The sequence below is a fragment of the Cibotium barometz genome, chromosome 53, assembly GCF_041138505.1.
Source record: "Cibotium barometz isolate CiBa-2024 chromosome 53, ASM4113850v1, whole genome shotgun sequence".
Classification (NCBI taxonomy): domain Eukaryota; kingdom Viridiplantae; phylum Streptophyta; class Polypodiopsida; order Cyatheales; family Cibotiaceae; genus Cibotium; species Cibotium barometz.
This window is the reverse complement of record NC_141098.1, coordinates 22,381,470-22,402,405: the sequence shown is the minus strand read 5'-3', so window position 1 is coordinate 22,402,405 and position 20,936 is coordinate 22,381,470. Positions and strand designations below refer to the sequence as shown.

At 33.4% G+C, this 20,936-nt stretch overlaps 2 long non-coding RNA genes across 2 annotated transcripts; both read right to left on the bottom strand.

The window, feature by feature from the left end:
• Positions 1-2,047: 2,047 nt before the first annotated feature.
• Positions 2,048-2,631, bottom strand: LOC147608413 (uncharacterized). Its single transcript, XR_015264453.1, has 4 exons — positions 2,569-2,631; positions 2,384-2,464; positions 2,237-2,290; positions 2,048-2,119 (listed from the first exon to the last, which is right to left on the bottom strand). It is a non-coding gene; the product is annotated as an uncharacterized LOC147608413 (long non-coding RNA).
• A 435-nt stretch (positions 2,632-3,066) lies between these two features.
• LOC147608412 (uncharacterized) lies at positions 3,067-3,488 on the bottom strand. The gene is made up of 3 exons (XR_015264446.1): positions 3,438-3,488; positions 3,268-3,309; positions 3,067-3,132 (listed from the first exon to the last, which is right to left on the bottom strand). It is a non-coding gene; the product is annotated as an uncharacterized LOC147608412 (long non-coding RNA).
• Between the last annotated feature and the right edge of the window lie 17,448 nt (positions 3,489-20,936).

Below are 20,936 nucleotides of genomic sequence, written 5' to 3'. Positions count from 1 at the left end.
CTTGCTTCATCCGCCATCCCTTGGTTTGTCCGCCAAGTTCATTCTCTCTCTTGTTCCATCCTAGCTCAACTCCCAACCTCCTTCTCTCCTCTCGTTCCTTCTCTCATCGGAGATAGCTCCCTCTTTCCCTTGTCAACTTGTCCGGGCAGCCTCCCTCTCGGACTTGGACCCCCCTTCTTGATTTGTCCGCCTCCAGCTCTCACCCTCGGAATGCCTACACCTCCCACCCTTGGAATGCCTACACCTCCCCTTCTCCATAGCACCTACCTCTCTTCTGCGACCATCCTCCAACTTCCCCTTTTCCAGGCAATTCGCCCGCCCCCGGCTGCCCCGCACTTCAACAATTGTCAACTCCCCCTCGAGCACTCGACCACAACCCTGCCATCGACTATCTTGGATGTCCGTGAAACCCTCTATCTGTCAAATTCCCTCTTTGACCATCCGTCAAACCCCTCTATCCACTGCTCCGCCTCTTGGACCATCTGCCATCTTTCACCCGTTCTTCGGTCAGTCCCACCTCTCTTCACCCGTCCGCCTTCCCCTTCATGGACCATCCACACCCACCTTCTCCACCCAACCTCTTGTTGACTAGACCTCACAACCCCCACCCCCTCAAATCAATCAGACAACCCCACCTTCCCCACTGCACTCTTCCAACCCGTTCCCCCTTCCCACCCTCCCACTCTTCTACCAGTTCCCCTCCACACCGTCCACCAATCTTCTTTCTCGTATTCAACCATCCGTCACGTTAGCCCCTTTCTCCACCAGTCCTCTCACTATCCGTCAAATTCCTCCCCCTCTTCAACAGTCCGCCAACTCCCTCTTCCCCACCTTCCCTTCGTGGACTCACCGCCGGCCCCCCTTCCCTTCGTCGACTCACCGCGATTCCCCCCTTTCCCCTCTTCGTGGACCAGCCGCCCCTCCTTTCCCCTCTTCGTTGACTCACCTTCCTGCCTCCACCCAACCACCTCCCCCAATCCTCCCCTCTTCCACATAGAGCAACACTTATTGCTCTAATCCCACTTAACCGAGACTTAACGCACGTCGTAGGAGGGGCTTCCATATAGTGGACCCCCCGACACTTAACCCCCACCGATTCCTTTCAATCTCTCCCTCTAGTGCATCCTTGATCATCCAGTGGGCTGCTCATACCTCCTCTGTACCAGGATATTGAATTACCATCTTGCTCATCACTATGACACAAGGAAATTTTGTTCATTCTCTATATAGTAAAAAAAAACCATTCACTATATAATTTCCTAGATATAAATGAGCATATCTAAGAAAAGTGCAAACTAGAGAAAATGAAACACTTTCCTAGATAGCTAACTTGGAAATACAATGCATGGATTTTTCTATATAGTAAAAATTTCCTATATAACAAATTTTCCTACAAAGGAAAAAATCTCCTATGTAGAAAGATTTTCTCTATATAGAAAAATTTGCTTACATAGGAAAAATTTTCCTATATATGTAAATTTATCTATGTAGAGAAATCAATGCATTGTATTTTCTAGGTAGCCTATCTAGGAAACTGTTACATTTTCCCTAGTTTGCACTTTTCCTAGATATCCTTATTTGTATCTAGGAAATTATATAGTGAATCCATTGTATCTCTATATAGAGAATGCTTAGTAGTTATCCTCTAGATAGTTCTATGAATCATGCTAATATACCACTTATAACATAATAGATTAAGTATTTTTATAAAGCATTATAAAATAAAAATCTCTTTATTTATCAAAGATTAAGCAAAAAAAGTCTTGCATATTTAAAAAGAGGGCCAAAAGTAGTCAACGTACATCATGTTCAAAATAAATAGTACTTCAAGATTATCTAAATGTCATGGGATTATGTTTACATCTTCTAAACTAATAGGTATGGATTGTGCATTGAATTTGACTTTCTTATTGGCAATAAGCCAATGCACAATGTCACGAATCATAATGTCACTCCCAGGCCTTTTCGTATCCTTTGAGTAGTTTTTGAAACTAATATTCTCCTTCTTTAGATTGACATATGTACTCTTGATGAGAGAAAAGTATATGTCTTGGATAGTATGCACTCTCATGTACTTTAATAAGATTGTCTCCATATCCTCCTCTGAAATGTGGCTCACCTATATTCATGATAATAAAATATATAAAATTTTAAAGCATATTCAATTTACCTAAATAAAAAGATTCAAAATAATAAACTTATCAATGATAAATTTCTCTAATATAATATCACTTACTTGTAAAGGTTCACATGATGCCTCTACATTTGATTTTCCAATGTGTTCTAAATCCTATTTGAAATAACAAAATTAAACCCTAGAAAAATCAAATCCATTACGTTAAAAATAGGAGAATCATAACATTATACATCTATCTAACAATACCTTTCAAATGGTTGTTGGTATAATATTTTCACCCTTTTGGTGACTTCTTTCTTCCAAGTGAGTTTTCATCTTCTCACTTACCTTTGGAACAAGCCAAAAACTAGCATTAATATTCACAAAAATAAAAAGAGAAAAAAATAGGAGTACAAAGAGATAGTAGAAAACTTTTGTAAGTTTTGCATTACCTTTCTCTTTCTTTGACTTTTTCTTGAAACCTCATTCGTATACTTAGCCAAATTCAACATTGGATTACAAGTACAATAAAATATTAGAAGAAATATTGACAACTTATCACATATACAAAGAAAAACTCAACCAAACTTTGTCTTCACTTGTCATATACACTCTCGCTTCTTGATTTCTTATGGCTCTCACTCTTTTTGATGTGTCATGATGTAGTAGCTCAGTAAAGGAATAATTATTCTCCTCCATTGTTGTATTATAAGAATCCTGGTTTATAAGATGTTATCAAAATCACATAGAATTCAAAAAATAGTAGTCTTAAAATCAAATCTTTATGTGGACTAAGAGAATACACCTCATCGAATATATAATCTTGCAACCCTTCAAACCTCTTTGTCCCGAATATAAAGTTATCCATCTATTTAGAAGAGCATACGTTTAATACAAAACCAAAAGAAATCCTACTGAGAATAAAATCAATTATATAATACACTTACATTCTCTATAGGTTGATCATTTTTTATCGCATCAATGTAAGGAGAGCTAGCTTGAATCTCAAAGTTTGTCTATAAAGTTCACATTAGTAACAAAATCTTTTAAACAAAACGTTCAAAACATGTAACATTGCATAAGTTACTATGCATGATTCAAAGAAAAAACCATTATACATTCTCCTTATGATACATCTTTCTAGCTCTTACCTCTTCATAAGAATGATTATATGCTTGAAGATTGAGTGTTGGCTTTAAGACCATGACAAGTAAAATAACATAAAGTTAAAACTAGAACCACATAAATATATAATATAAACATACCAATGTAAAAAAGCTGCTTACATAGGAAAAGAAAAAATCAAGTTTAGTTCTTTTACCTCTTCATTAGAATTAATATTTCCTTGAGGAGTCAATGCAAGCTCCAAGACCTATGAATTTAGACCAAATAAAAAAAGTGATGAACTATGTATTAAGCTTCTTAAATCATATATATATAATATATATACACACACACACACACACACATAGAGCTGAAGCATACAATTTATGGTTTAAAAAACTATAAAATATACTTACATGATGTGATGAGCTAGCATCCATGTCATTACTTGCTTCATCTATGGATTGAGTCATCCCTTGTGCTTTTAATGTATCCTTCTATCAAACACAAAATGTCAAATGCATTAGATTAGTTTTAAAATTATCAATCCAATTATTAGTTTTTAAAAGAACATTCATAAGCATAAACATTAACACTTACATTGTCCTTGATACTCTTCTTCTTATTGTACTTTCTATTTGCTTGTCTACGTGAGACCCACCATCTATAGATATCTTCCTCCAACCAAACATATTCAACTCCAATGAACTTTAGAGTTGTAATCTCATGATGATGCTCACAAATAATTCTCTTGATCTTTTCTTGTGCCTCTTTGTTATGGCGAAGATATTTAGGAGTCTTAACTCCATTAAACCACCTTCCTACAAGGCGGTAGTTGCCAAGCAAAATGGCATGTTGATCCTTGAAAACATTTCTCTAATAATTCTTTCCCATAGAGCTTGTTTTGGTCTCTACTCACCAATCTAGGTGCTCGAAACACCTCATCATATGTAGGTGTAGGACTAACACCTGCTAAGACTTGTTGGCCAAGAGCATGTGAAAAAGGAGGTTCACACAATATCTATGAGCAAGAGACCCAAGTCATAGAATTTCTTAGGGGATACCTTTGACTTCACACAATATATATGGTAAACACCATTGCACAATTTTTTTATTTTCTTCTGCCTTATAACTCTCAAAATACTTGCTAGGAAACCTCGGCCATCGACCATATCGAATCGAATAAGGTGTCACTTTTGTCATTTTGTGAGTTGCATCATCTATTTCTCTCCTCACTTTATTGTCCACTTCTCTCATTAGACAACCGATATACTTTGTGAAAACAAGTTCAATGCTAATATGTGCATGCAATCATATACCAAATCAAGAGACACGTCAAAGCCATATAGATCATAAAGTCTCCACAAACTTGATCTACCTGAAAGACCTGCCTCTTTTAGTATCTCTTCACATTGAGCTTGGGTGCTTGCTCGCTCTGCAAGAATTAAATGTTTGGACATCTCTTTGGTAGATCTTTTCATTGGAGCATATCTGAATTGATACCTGTTTTGATCATACAAGTACTGCCCCGAGACTACACTTTCCAAAGTGGCTATTGCTTTGTCTCTACGACAAAAAGCTTGACCACCTTCTTTACATGATCCAATCTTGCATTGAGCTGGATGCAGGGATTTCACTGACGTAAACGAAAACATGTGAACATGTTAATAACATATGTTAATAACACAAAAAATCTTGTGATCACATGTTATATTCACAAAGCTTTCACAAGGGCCTAAAAAAATTATCTTTGTCGGGCATAAAAAATCTTTCTTAGGTGGTCACTGACCTGCTATTATGTGAAGATGGTAACATGAGAACATGTGAATAGCTTATTCCCATGTGTAGCCAAGCTTTTAAGGGGTTCCCAAATGGCAAGTGACATGTTATTTTGTGAACGGTAACATGAGAACATGTGAATAACTTGTTCACATGTGTTATTATCACAAAAAATCTTGTGATCACGTGAATATTAAATCCCTGGCTGGATGTTCTCCAGTCACCATCATTAGCATAGCACGAGCATGGAATCTTTGGTTATAAAAGTGGTCATCTGCAAAGATAGATGACACAGGATAATTGAAGTGTAAGTCAATTCCATGTATGAAGAGACTTTCCAACTCATCCATCAAAGGTTTCATAAAAACATGGAAAAGTTTGCTCGAGCTTCCAACAAATTTCTTGCAACTGAATGGAATAATAACACAAGTATCACTCCAATCAAAGATTTCTTCCCACAATTGAGAACTTTGATCTCAACCACACCATAATTTTTTTGGGTCGTCTTTGATGCTTGGAAGCCATCCCAATGTAATAATAAAGCAAAATTACGTGGATCTCCCTGTCCATTCAAAAGAAGACACATTAGGGTGTAGAAGTATGTAACATTAAGGTGTAGTAGTATGTAACACACTTTAATATATATAACGCTAGAGAATATACATATAACAAAAGTCTTACCTTACAAAGTCTTTTGAGACCTTGTATTGGAGCTCGACAACCCTTACAAATAAACTTGTACATTTGCTCACTTTCATTCCAACCCTCTAGAAGTGCTTCTGATTTTAGTGAAGAAGGCCATGCTCGATAAGCTTGTTTACAATGGACATTATCACATATCAAGGGCAACTCAAAATATGATTGTGGATCCCAAAACTCTTTAACACTATTACACTTTGTACCATCCCAAAAATCATAAATTCTTTTCGAATCATCAGAGCTATTAGATACCAACAACCATCTCTCTTTATTTCGCCACATTTCCAACAAGTCATGGCACAAAGATCTACTTTTTGCAAGAAGCTTCAATTGTTACCAATGGGAACATAATCGAAACATAACATATCCTTTCTAAGCTTGGCACACTTTGAACACTTCTCACTGCATGTTAAGCAATCACGCTTTAATTTTTTCTTACCTCTTTCATTGTTATTGCATTGACATTCAAGAGTGTCGCCAATGTAGTTGTCTTCTTTACTTGGTGGATAGAGCTTAGCATCATGTATAGAATTGTCTAATCCTTGGCATATTCTATATCGATTTGCATGAACCATACCAAGTGTCGAAAACATGGTATTTAACTGCTCCCAACATGTGGGAACACTTATGCCATCTAGATCTCCATCCCATGTTTGTGGCAACTGCACTAATAGTTTACTCAAGCTTGGTGTATTGATTTTATCTTTATCTGCTCTATTCCTAGAACCATCCATGTCTCCAAATAGAATCCTAAGCATACTATCTTGAAATTCCACTGAAGCCTGTTGTTCATCCCAAAGTGCTTGCAATTCAATCACCCCCTGTATGATTTTATCAACCAAAGACAACTCCATGTCAACCATGTCCTCCTCCTCGTCCTCCTCCTCCTCCTCCTCATGGTGATAATGTTCATCATGTGTATCAATAAACACATTATTATCATCTTCATGCATCATCCCATGCAAAGGTCCATTGTCTTCTTCTCTAAGTTCTGAAGAGCCAAATCTTGAAGTTTGCAGCCCAAGATTTGTTGCAATAGATTCAAATCGCTCATCAATTAGCTTATGCCTTGCATAAGTTGATGGAGCAACCATTCTTCCACCATGGCAATATGTTCTACATCTACACCACACTATCCTTCGTCCAATAGATGAGTTGGGTGGCTCTCCATGCATCAACCTATTATTTTCCATAGAATTAAGCTCTCACATTTACCAAAATCGATGGATGTATATTTCCACGTAAGTCTTGGTGACAATGTGAATAATATGTCCTTCTACTCACATCTTCATAACCAAGATGTGAATGCCTGCACTTGTAATTACATTTACATCTCCGTAGACTATTATCTATTGTTGCCATCTGAAATGGAAATGTAGTATTGTTATAAAAATACAACATATAACATCTCTCTCTCTCTCTCTCTCTCTCTCTCTCTCTCTTGTTAAAGAAAGAATCTCACACAATGGTGTAAGCTAATCCCACACAATGATGTATATACATTTTATATATATATTTTATGCATATTATATATACATATATACATGTATATATATATACATATATATATGTATATATATATTATTTATATACATATGTATATATATTATATACATTAAAATATGTATAATATGTATAATAGGTATATATACATATATATACATATGTATATATATGTATTATATATATATGTATATATATATATATATAATTTAATATTATATATATTAAATTATACATATTAATTATTATTCAAAACATATTAATTAAAACACTAACTATACATATTATATATACATATATACATGTATATATATATACATATATATGTGTATATACATATGATATATATATGTATATAATATATATATATATATATATATACATATTATACATATGTATAATGTATATAATATATATACATATATATATGTATATATATATATAATATATATACATATTATATATATATATACATATGTATATAATTTAATATTATATATATTATAATATAATAAAAAAATTAAATTAAATTAAAAAATAAACTCCAGCTTACCTAGCCGAGCGGCGCATTGCAGATCGAGGGCGGAACTGGCCGGTGCAGCTGGCGTCGATAGCTGCTAGCTGGAGGGAACACCTGCTCGACTCGACTCTGTAGGGCGTCGTGTGGTTCAAAGGTGGGCGCGGCCCACGGTCGAGCTAGGGAACACCTGCTCGACTCGACTCTGCTGCAGGCGTCGACGGCGACCAAAGCTGGACGCGGCCACGATCTCAACAGCGCAGATAGATTAGCTGTAACACCGCGTATCAAGGTAATAGCTATAGCTATTGCGCTAGTTGCAATAATTATAGGATCAACAACGGGCACGCGAGCTGCAGGATGGAGCTGAAATGAGCTGAGCTGAAATGAGCTGCAGAACGTCGAGCTGGGCAGATGAAGCTCTGCAGTGTATTAATGTGTACAGTTGGGGTAGCTATAATGGGTGGGTAGGTATATATATTATATTATAATATGTATATATACACATATATATATATACATATGTATATATTATATATACATATATATACACATAAATTATAATATATATGTATGTATATATATAATATATGTATGTATATAATATATATACATATATATATATATATTATATATGTATATAATATAATAATATATATGTATATAATATATAATATATATATTATATATGTATGATCTTATGAATATATATAATATATATTTTATATTTTATATTTTATATTATATATATATATACGTGTATATATATATATATTATAATATATATGTATACGTATATATATGTATATATATATATATATATATATTATATTATATATATATTTATATATGTATATACATATATTATATACATATATATATATATATATATATATGTATATACATATATTATACATATGTATATAATATATATATATATATATATATAAGTTCATACGTATATATATTATCTACATATGTGAGCTCATATACATATATTATACATATGTATATACATAATATATATATATTTATATATGTATATACATATATTATACATATGTATATAATATATATATATATATATATAAACATACGTATATATATTATATACGTATGTTTATATATATATATATAGATATAGATTTTAAGGGAGAGAGAGAGAATCAGTTTTGTGAATTGCGACTTGGGGTAGATAAATAATAGCTTTTGTGAATTGTGTGTATATATACACACATGTACACATATACACCCAAATAATCCAAAATATATTTTATAGTCATATAAATATATTTATAAAGATAATGCAACATATATTTTTAAAACCAAAACAAATATTGATATAAAGTGTAACCTGTTATAGCTATATAATGTGCATCCAATTGTACACTTGCAAGCTAGGCTAATGGTGATCGAGATGGGTGCCTCTCCAAGCTACAGTGGATCTTGCAGGTCTTAGGTAATCTTATCTTTGATCATCTCAAGACCTTGTAAGCACCTATGACTGAGGTACTACTTACTCACAAAGTCATCTTAGATCACAATCATTTCTAATCATCTCACATTGACTAGATCTCTAGTCATTTCGAGTGACCTTAGCTTTGATAATCTCAAGATCTTATAAGAACGAGAACCAAGCTAAGTTCTATGGGTCTTATGATCTCATTAGATCTCTAACAAGATTTGAAGATCTCTAAATCATGAGATCTTACATGAATTATGAAATCTTAAGAAAGATCATGAGCTCATGTATGGTCTTTTGAGCTCTTAAGAGTTTCTACCATACATAAAAGCTAATCTTAGACATTATAAGATGATCACATTGATCGAAGAAATTATGTGAGCTCATATATGGGCTTATGAGATCTTAAGAGCTTCTACCAGACACTATGTGGTCATAAAATCAGATTATAAGATTATCACATTAATCTAAGTTACATATATGCAAGTAAATACATGTTTATGACTACCACCTCAATATGGAAAGGAAGAAGCACATCTATACTGCAAAACAGTAAATGTATATTAAGTTTAAAGAACTCTTATGAGCATGAAGTAGCTCTTGGGTCCACTTTTACTTCTCTACATGATTCCTACTCACATACACTTTCACATAAGAAACTATATCAAAAATAAATATACCACCCATTTATTATCTCAAAAAATAAATATACCACCCATTTATTATCTCAAAAAATAAATAACTACCCATTTATTCTTTAAAAAAATACACTATCCATTTATTATCTCATATGATGAGAACAAAGAACTTTCATCTAATCCTATAAGCTCATAAGAGCTTCCAAGATCACATCCACATGTGAAAGAGCACGTATAAGCACACATACATTGTCAAAATCTTCTTCCCATCATCTCGTGCATGTGAGATTACCTTGACATGTGAGACATACAAGTTCTACGAGCTCTTCTCAATGCATATAACCTCTTAGTTCTCAACTTAGGTTCTGGTGGGTCTTAGGTAATCTTATCTTTGATTATCTCAAGATCTTGTAAGCACCTATGATTTAGGTATGACTTACTCTCAAAGTCATCTTCGATCTTAGATCACAATCATCTCTAATCATCTCACGTTGACTAGATCTCTAGTGATTTCTACTTTTCTTTTATCATCTCAAGATTTTATAAACACTAGGACTAAGCTAAGTTCTATGAGCTGTTCTCAACTCTTATGTGATCGTATGTGCTCGTCGGAAGTCTTATGGATCTTATGATCTCAGTAGACCACTAACAAGGTTTTTTTAAATTATATGAGCTCTTACATGAATTATATGATCTCTTACATAAATTATGAGATCTTAAGAAAGATCATGAGCTCATGTATAGTCTTATGAGATCTGAAGAGCTTCTACCATACACTATGTGGTCATAAAATCTGATGGCATTATAAGATGATCACATTAATCTTTGTATACATGCAAACAAAATCATGTTAATTATGACTACCACCTTGATATGAAAGGAAGAAGCACGGTGGCAAATGTATATTCAGTTTAAAACACTCTTTTGAGCATAAAGCAAATCTTGTGTCCATTTTTACTTCTCTAAACAATTCCTAGTCATGCAAGCAAGATCATGTTTATGACTACCACCTCAATATGGAAAAGAAGAAGCACAGTGGCAAATGTATATAAAGTGTAAAGAACTCTTATGAAAGCATGAGGCAAATCTTGTGCCCACTTTTACTTCTCAAACGATTCCTAGTCACATACACTTTTACATAAGAAACTATCTCAAAATTAAATACACTACCCATTTATTATCTTTTAAAAAAACTATCCATTCATATTGTCATATGATGGGACAAAGAACTTTCATCTGATTCTATAAGCTCATAAGAGCTTCTAACATCACATTCACATATGCAAAAGCATTCACAAGTGCACACACATTGTCAAAATCTTCTTCCTATCATTTTGTGCATGTGAGATTACCTTGACATGGTCCTATTACTAGAGCCAAGAAGTCTATGTATGCCACTAAGTTGATTGCATAAAGATCTAGAAACCACCAAGTTACACAATATACATACCATGTGAAGATGCAATTTGAGGTCAAAGATACTCCATTGAATCACTTTACCAAAGAGATCTATGATGTCTATGATAATTACAACTCATGGCAATGTTTAGCTTGTAGATCAAAGGCCTAACCTCACTAAACCCAACACTTAACCAATCAAAATGAAGACAATGCTCGTAATAAACCAAAAAATTAGTAAGAGCATGTCATGATTTTCAATAGCGAATGCAATTACGTTTTTGAAATAATGTATGATTCTTAACTTGAAAAAGAGTGTAATATTACCTTCTGTAAATTCCCCTTCTTAATCATGCACATATCTTGAAGACTTTGATTGAGCTCTTTTTAAAAAAAATTACAACTAAGTGGCTTATGTGTGCACATGAAATAGCCATAATCATGACCTTACATACTGGGATCCACCATTTATGCTTTTTTCTCTTCAAGAACATTATTAGAAAAGAAATGTGATCAAGAGAAAATAATTTATCATCAACTTCTACTTTTCTAATCACAAAGTAAAGATAGTGTTTGACACACCTTCTTTCCTCCTCTCACTTGACATGTCTCTACATGTTTACTCCTTTCTTGATATTATAATACTTGTTGTAATGAATTACTCCTTGAAAATATAGTTGAAAGTTATGGTCTTTTGTGTGAATGACTCTTCGAAAAAATATATTAGTTGAAACTTCCCTTACACAATGTTAAACTAAGCACTATTAGAATCCTATAACTAATCTTTAAAGGCTATGTAGGTAGCTTCTACATATAACATAAACCCCTTTTAAAAAATCTACATACATCTTCAAACTAACCCTTGCTAACCCTTGAAAGCTATGTAGGTAGCTTCTATCAAAGCATTCACTCTTTCTTCCCATGCTTGTAGGTTCATTTGATTATCGTTTTGAACTCAAAACTTGCTCTCCTTTTGAAACTAAGCCACATTTAGCATTCATAATGATCAAGGTGCTACCAACAAAATTTTCTTTTCCATTATTTGCCAATATCAACACAGATCTTTTGTCTGGCATATATTTTAACTTAGTGTAAGCCTAATATAAGTCACACGAGGATTGATAAAACCATTCTCGTACTTTTTCATATAAGATGAGAGCATATTTAACGTATATTGTATTGAGTTTGTGTGTGTGTGTGTGTGTGTGTGTGTGTGTGTGTGTGTTTCTGAGAGAGAGAGAGAGAGAGAGAGAGAGAGAGAGAGAGAGAGAGCAAAATTTAAGTATTTCAATTTGTAATGATATTAATGCATAAATATTAAGTATAAAAGTTTTAAAGTATAATTTTTAATAACCAGTTAATCATTTGTGGTTCAATTCTCCACATAGGCAATCCATTCTCTATATAAGAAATGGAAATACCTAGATAATAGCCCATATTTCTTATTCATTCTCTATATAAGAAATTTAATTATCTAGATACTGGCCCATATTTCTTATATAGGAATTTGAATTACCTAGATATTGACTCACATTCCCTATATAAGAAATTGACTTTCCTATTTATTTGCCCATATTTCTTATATAGAAAAATTAATTACCTAGATATTAACCCATATTTCCTAGAGTGTTGCCTTCTGGTTGGATTTGCTACAAGTCTACTTGCAGTTCTAGAGTTTCCTGCGGCAAGGTGAGACCTTTTTCCTTGAAATTCTATTGTGATTTTGTGCAGTTCTGGTGTTGCACACTGCACCTCGCTGGGATCTTCCATTGGTTCCTCGCTGCCTGTGCGAGATGGATGTTTTGTGGTTGTACTTCTCATGGTCTCTTGCTCCTTTTTATTCCAAATTGTTGGAGCTTGAACACTCTTTTCTTTATTTTACCCGTGCGGCGGAATCCGACCCCCCCTATCTATAGGATGTACAGGTGCTCACTGTGAGCTAGAGCTATAATCAGGTTACAGTGGGCTCACAATCAAGTCCGAGTTGGCTTTTAGTTGGGCCTTAACGTTTACTGTTGACTAAGGTCTACAATAAGTCGACATGTCAACAGTTGTTCAAGGCTCACAACAATGGTGAACTCAAAACTGGGCCATGTGTGAGCCCAACTGAAGCTCAAAGATAAAGACGGTGGAAAAGGGCTAAAAAGTGCAGATGGTTGGACCCAGTAGACCCAGATGGTTGGACCCAGTAGACCCACAATGGGAGCGGGGTAAGGGCAACAGCTAATTGGAAACCAAGGGGCATCTTGGCCTCAAAGGTTCTTGGGGAAGCCCTAGAAGCCCCTACAAGGACTAGGAGCCCTCTTTTAATGAGATCATCACACAACACGAGCCAAGATCCACCTTAGCTTTCTGAGAGCCACCTAAGCCTCCGCTTGGCCCTTGGGTCCTACCATGAGCCTGTGATCCCTTGGAGCCCTCCTAGAGGCTCAACCTTCATAAAGGGAAAGAGAGAGAGTGATATGTAGCCTTGGCACTTGAGAGCACCTTAGGCCTTAGGGCAGGTATAGAGCTAAATTCCTCCTAGTTTCCCCTCTTGCTAGGTTGCGTGCCCTTGTGTGAGAACCAACAATCTTGTATCTCTGAGTGAGTGTACCCATGCTTGATCAGTACAAGAGATGGTGTTGCTCATTGTCTGGTGATCAAAAAAAAAAAACTAAAGGCTACTTCTCCAGACAACATACTTCTATCTTCCTCACCAAGGATAACACATCACATTCATTCACATCACATATCATTCATTCACATCTATCCCAATTTATATCACATCCCATTCATTCACATCACATATCATTCATTCACATCTATCCTAATTTATATCACATCCCATTCATTCACATCACATCCCATTCATTCACATCTCGATTCACATCACATCACATCCATTCACATGCCATATTATTCATTCACATCTCGATTCACATCACATCTCATCCATTCACATGCCATATTATTCATTCACATCTCGATTTACATGACATCAGATCTCATTCATTCACATCCCGATTCACATCACATCACATATATTCACATCCATCACATTCATTTACATCACATCCATTTACATCCATCACATCACATTCATTCATATCCATCACATTCTCATCACCATCCCATCACATACATTCTATCCACATTACATCACATCACATCTATCCACATCATATCTCATTCATCCCATCCACACTACATCACATCCACATCATGTCTCATTCATACACATCTCATCTCATTCATCCACATCCATCCAATCGTTCACATGTACAACTACCCACATCTATCCATACATTCATATCTATCACTTCATATCCACATATATTCATGTCACATCACATCTCTTTACATCACATCACATCACATCTCTTTACATCACATCACATTCTTTCACATACACATCCACATCTATTCTTTCACATAAACATCCACATCCTTTACATCACATCATATTTTTTTCACATGCACATCCACATCCATTCTTTCACATACACATCCACATCCATTCTTTCACATACACATCCGCATCCATTCTTTTACATACACATGCACATCCCTTCTTTCACATACACATCCATTCTTTCACATACACATCCACATCCATTATTCACATACACATTCATATCCATTTACATCACATCATATTTTTTTCACATACACATCCACATCCACATCCACATCCACATCCATGTACTTCCCATCTTACCCTTTCACTTATCCTCTCATCTCATCACATTTTTTTCACATACACATCCACATCCACATCCACATCCATTATTCATATACACATTCACATCCATTTACATCACATCACATTTTTTTCACATACACATCCACATCCACATCCATGTACTTCCCATCTCACCCTTTCACTTATCCTCCCATCTCATCATTCACATCCACATCCATTTTCATCACATCACATCTTATCACATCCACATCCATGTACTTCCCATCTCACTCTTTCACTTATCCTCTCATCTCATCATTCACATCCACATCCATTTTCATCACATCACATCTTATCACATCCTATTTACATCTTATCACATCCTATTTACATCCATTCACATCCCATTTATATCTCATAACATCCATTCACATCCCATTTACATCTTATCACATCCCATTTACATCTTATCATATCCGTTCCACATCCTATTTCCATTTAGTAGTTTTTACTACTTTGATACCGATAATGGAATTTTTTTTAAATTTCTACCAATTGCTTAGCCTAGATAAAGGTTCTTTTTCTCGACGACTATTTTTATATTCTTTCTCAATTTCTCAAATGAATTATATTCAATATTTCTCTTTTGGAATAGAAGAATTCATGGGATTTACAAAAATCAATTCTACTCATATTCTCACTTTTGATAAATAATCATAAATTGAATTATACTAAATATTTCTCTTTTTCTCATTTAATTTCTTGGACCTCAAATATCATGGGAATTCCTCTTTTTGCATTTGATTATTTACATTCCAATATCATGGAAATTCCTCTTTTATCATCAAATATTTCTCATAAAATACATTCGTCTAAAATAAAATATCCATTAATTCAATATGCTTAGAATTTTTCTTTTTTCATCTAAATGATTGAATATTAAATGTCATAGGAATTCCTCTTTTATCATTTAAATATTTCTCATAAATAAAATAAATTTATCTTTGAATTTAAATAAAATTTTATTAATTCCAATATGCTAGAAATTTCTCTTTTTCTATCTAAATGATTGAATTCCAAATGTCATAGGAATTTCTCGTTTATCATTTAAATAATTCTTATGCATAAAATAAATTTATCCAAAATTCATCTTTGAATTTAAATAAAATATCCATTAATTTCAATATGCTAGGAATTTCTCCTTTTTCATCTAAATGATTGAATTCCAAGTGTCATAGAAATTCTTCTTTTATCATTTAAATAATTCTCATGCATAAAATAAATTTACCTAAAATTCATCTTTGAATTTGAATAAAATATCCTTTAATTCCAATATGCTAAGAATTTCTCTTTTCCAATCTAAATGATTGAATTCCAAATGTCATAAGAATTTCTCTTTTATCATTTAAATAATTCTTATGTATAAATTACATAAAATTTATCTTTGAATTTAAATAAAATATCTATTAATTTCAATATGCTAGAAATTTCTCTTTTCCCATCTAAATGATTGAATTTCAAATGTCATAAGAATTTCTCTTTTATCATTTAAATAATTCTCATGCATAAAATAAATTTACCTAAAATTTATCTTTGAATTTGAATAAAATATCCATTAACTCCAATATATTAGAAATTTCTCTTTTTTCATCTAAATGACAAATGTCATAGAAATTCCTCTTTTATCATTTAAACATAATTATCATAATTTTTTCTTTTCTTAATTATTTAATTACACAAACTTAAAAATTAGTTTTTCATTGAATGTGACAAAAACCATTCTTTTAGCCTAGAATATTCAATCCTAGAATATAGTAGGAAGTCCTCTTTTCACATTATGCATAAGAATGAATTATGCATCAATTTCTTAGAAATTTTACTGGTAATTTTTATTTTTTATGAAAAGAATAAGACATAGTAATGTAATTATGATAGTATAACTATCTGTTCGCCTTAAATCCAATTTATGGATTTATCTCATAATATTATCATATTTTACAAGCATATAAGTATAAAAACTATTTTCTTAAACCTCTAGCTTCATAAGCCTAGAGTCTGATTTGTGAATTAAGAATTTCTCCATGAGAAGCACTAATTGAATAGAGAATTGGTCATAAGAATGACCATTCTTTGGGGGAGAGAGAGATAAACATAAAAGCATTCTAATTTAGGCATAAATGTAAACTTTCACATGTGTGGAAATATTGTGATATTTTTATCTCTCCTCTCTCTTGGATCAAACCAAATCAAAAGGGAACCAAACTAGGTCCAAATCTTGTCCAAATTCAACCAAATCTTGTCCAAATCTTGTCCAAATTCAACCAAACTAGGTCCAAATCTTGTCCAAATTCAACCAAATTGAACCTTGAAAATTCTAGAAATTAGTTGGACTTGGTTAGAGGCCTCCCTCACCTATAAATAGATCCTTAGCCCTTTGTAAAAAAATATGAGAACTATACTATGCCAGTATTATGCTAAAATAATGATATTTTCTATTATCCTCTAAAAACCTCTACAAAATTGAAGATATTAGAGCTTCTCTCTCTCTTCAATCTTCCTTGGTGACTTCTACAACATACCAAACCAATTGATTGGTTGGGGACCTCTATTGTGATCAAAGAATCAAGTAAACTAGAAGGTAAAGTGTGGATTATTATCTTTTTCTTATTAATACTCCAAATGCTTCTCTTCTCAACCCCTCTCAAGCTTGAGAAGCTTTAATTTGAATGGCTTTTGATTACTATTCAAGTTCTTTCATGAATTGTAATAAAGAAATACATAAATTTCTATTTATGCTTAATTTTAATGGTTTTTAAGCATTTCTCTCTCTCCCCCCAAAGAAAGGTCATTCTTATGACCTATTCTTAATCCAAATGAAGCTTCTCATGAAGCATTTCTCTAATCCAAAACTAATTTCTATTCTTGTCTAATTGGAGGCTAAAATAATGGCTTTTTAATGCTTTTATGATATTTATTTCATAGAGAAATTATGAATCAATCCATAATTGGATAATGATCAAATTAGTGGTCATTCTAATCATACCAATAATAGTAAACTTCATTCTTTCAATTAAATTGAGAATTATCAAAAATAGCAGCGGAGCTATGGTAAAATTTCTATAAAATAAACACATAAAATATTTTCATTCATAATACGAAAAGAGGACTTCCTACCATATTCTAGGAATTATCATCCTAGATTAATTGAATGATTCTCATTGAAATCATGGAGAAATTGATTTTTATGTTTATGCTTAATTAATAAAATAGAAAAAAGAGAAATTCCAGTAATATATTTTTATGTTAAAAGAGTAATCCCCATGATAATGGAAATCCATGTATTCCAAAGAATTAAGAGAAAAAATAGGAATTAATATAATTTAAATTTTATGTAAAAATTAAAGAAAGATTTTAGTTAAATTTATCTTTTTGCATAGATAAATTTATATCATGAAAGAAGAATTCCCACCATATTGGAATTCAAATAATTAAATAAGGAAAGTGTAATTCCTAGTGTAAAGGAATTAATGAAGATTTTTTTTAAAATTTTCAAGAGAAAATTTAGTTAAATTTATCTTTTTGCATAGATAAGTTTAAATGATAAAAGAGAAATTTCCACTACATTTGGATTTCTATCAATTGGATGGGAAAAGAGAAATTCCTATCACATTGGAATTATTGGATAATTCATTAAAATTTAAAGATGAATTTTTATATAAATTTATTTATCTATGAGAAATAATTAAATGTTAAAAGAGAAATTCCTATTACATTTGGAATTTCATCATTTGGATGGGAAAAGAGAAATTCCTAGTATATTGAAATTATGGGATGATTTATTTAAATTCAAAGATAAATTTTTAGATAAATTTATTTATCTATAAGAAATATTTAAATTTCAAAAGAGAAATTCTTATGACATTTGGAATTCCATCATTTAGATGTGCAAAGAGAAATTTCTAGAATATCGAAATAATGGATATTTTAATTTAGATAAATTTATTTTATGAGAAATAATTGATGGGAAAAGAGGAATTTCCATGACATTGGAATGTAAATAATTAAATGCAAAAAGAGGAATTCCCATGGTAATTTGGATCCAAGAAATTAAATGGGAAGAAGAAGAATTTTTAGTATAATTCATTATTTACCAAAAATGGAAATATGGGTGGAATTGAATTCTACAAATCCCATGAATTATTTTATTCAAAAGAAGAATATTGAATATAATTCAATTGAGGAATTGAGAAGGAATATGGAAATAGTTGTCAGAAAAAAAATCTTTAATTAGGCCAAGCAAGGCAGACATTTAGAAAAAGTCCTATTATCGGTATCAATCTAGAAAAAGCTATTAAATGGGAATAGCATTTGAATGGATGTGATAAGATGTGTATGGGATGTGATAATATGTTAATGGGATGCGATAAGATGTGTATGGGATATGATGTGTATGGGATATGATGTGTATGGGATATGATAGGATGAGAACGGATGTGATAAGATGAGTATGGGATGTGATTAGATGTGAATGCGGATGTATATGTGAAAGAAAGGGTATGCATGTGTATGAGAATGAATAAATGTGGATATGGATGTAGATGTGTATGTGTATGTGAATGTATGGATGTGGATATGGATGTGGATGTATGGATGTGGATGTGGATGTGGATATGGATGTAGATGTATGGATGTGGATGTATGGATGAGGATGTGGATGTGGATGTGGATGTGGATATGGATGTGGATGTATGGATGTGGATGTCGATGTCGATGTATGGATGCGGATGTGGATGTGGATGTGGATGTGGATATGGATGTAGATGTATGGATGTGGATATGGATGTGGATGTATGGATGAGGATGTGGATGTGGATGTATGGATGTGGATATGGATGTGGATGTATGGATGTGGATGTGTATGTAGAAGAATGGATGTGGATGTGGATGTATGGATATGGATATGGATGTGGATGTATGGATGTGGATATGGATGTGGATGTGGATGTGGATGTGGATATATGGATGTGGATGAGTATGTGGAAGAATGAATGTAGATGTGTATGTGGAAGAATGAATGTGGATGTGTATGTGGAAGAATGGATGTGGATGTGTATGTGGATGTATGAATGCGGATGTGTATGTGAAGAATGGATGTGGATGTGAATGTGTACGTGGAGAAGAGTGGATATGGATATGTATGTGGAAGAATGAATGTGGATGTGAATGTGGAAGAATGAATGTGGATGTGAATGTGGAAGAATGAATGAGGATGTGTATGTGAAAGGATGAAATGTAATGTGATGTGAATCGGGATGAGAATGAATGAGATGTGGTCATGTGAATGAATGGTATGGGATGTGAATCAGAATGTGAATGAATGATATGGGATGTGAATGGATGATATGTGATGTGAATGAATCTGATGTGATAAGATGGAAAATGAGGTGATTGGATGAGAATGGGTACACATATGAATTGGACGTGGATTAAGTAATATGGATTGATGTGGAACAATGTGGAAAGACGAGAGTTCATTATAGAAGCTGTATTTGTGACCTGTTTGTAAATGACTATTTTATGTCAAGAATGCTGAGGAAGCATTTTGACCATCTTCTTGTGAATAAGGTCGTGGAGACCTAACTGATAGAGTTGCAACAGCGGACGGAGAGTCAACAAAGGACGTCTCGCGTAGCAAGGTCGGCCGAGGTCTTGACCAGCCTCGGTTCGATTTAAATGGTGAGCTTCCGGTACGGTGGATGAGGGACCAAGGAAACGGCCTATGAGTGAAGCGCTAGGTGACCTGTGAAGGATCCTAGAGGGTGCTGACCATACGGTGCTCAGGCTCTGGGTCATCGAAGATACCCACACGTGCGTCGTGGAAGATATTGGAACAAGGAGTAAGAGTTGTTTTCTGAAATCGGGCATGGATCTGGTTGATTGACCTTGCTGGTCTTCAACAACGGATGAGTCCATGGCTCTTTTTTTATATGGATCTGTTGGTTGATCTTGCTGATCTTCTCAACGGAGATTCCATCTTGAATTTTTATAAGTGAATA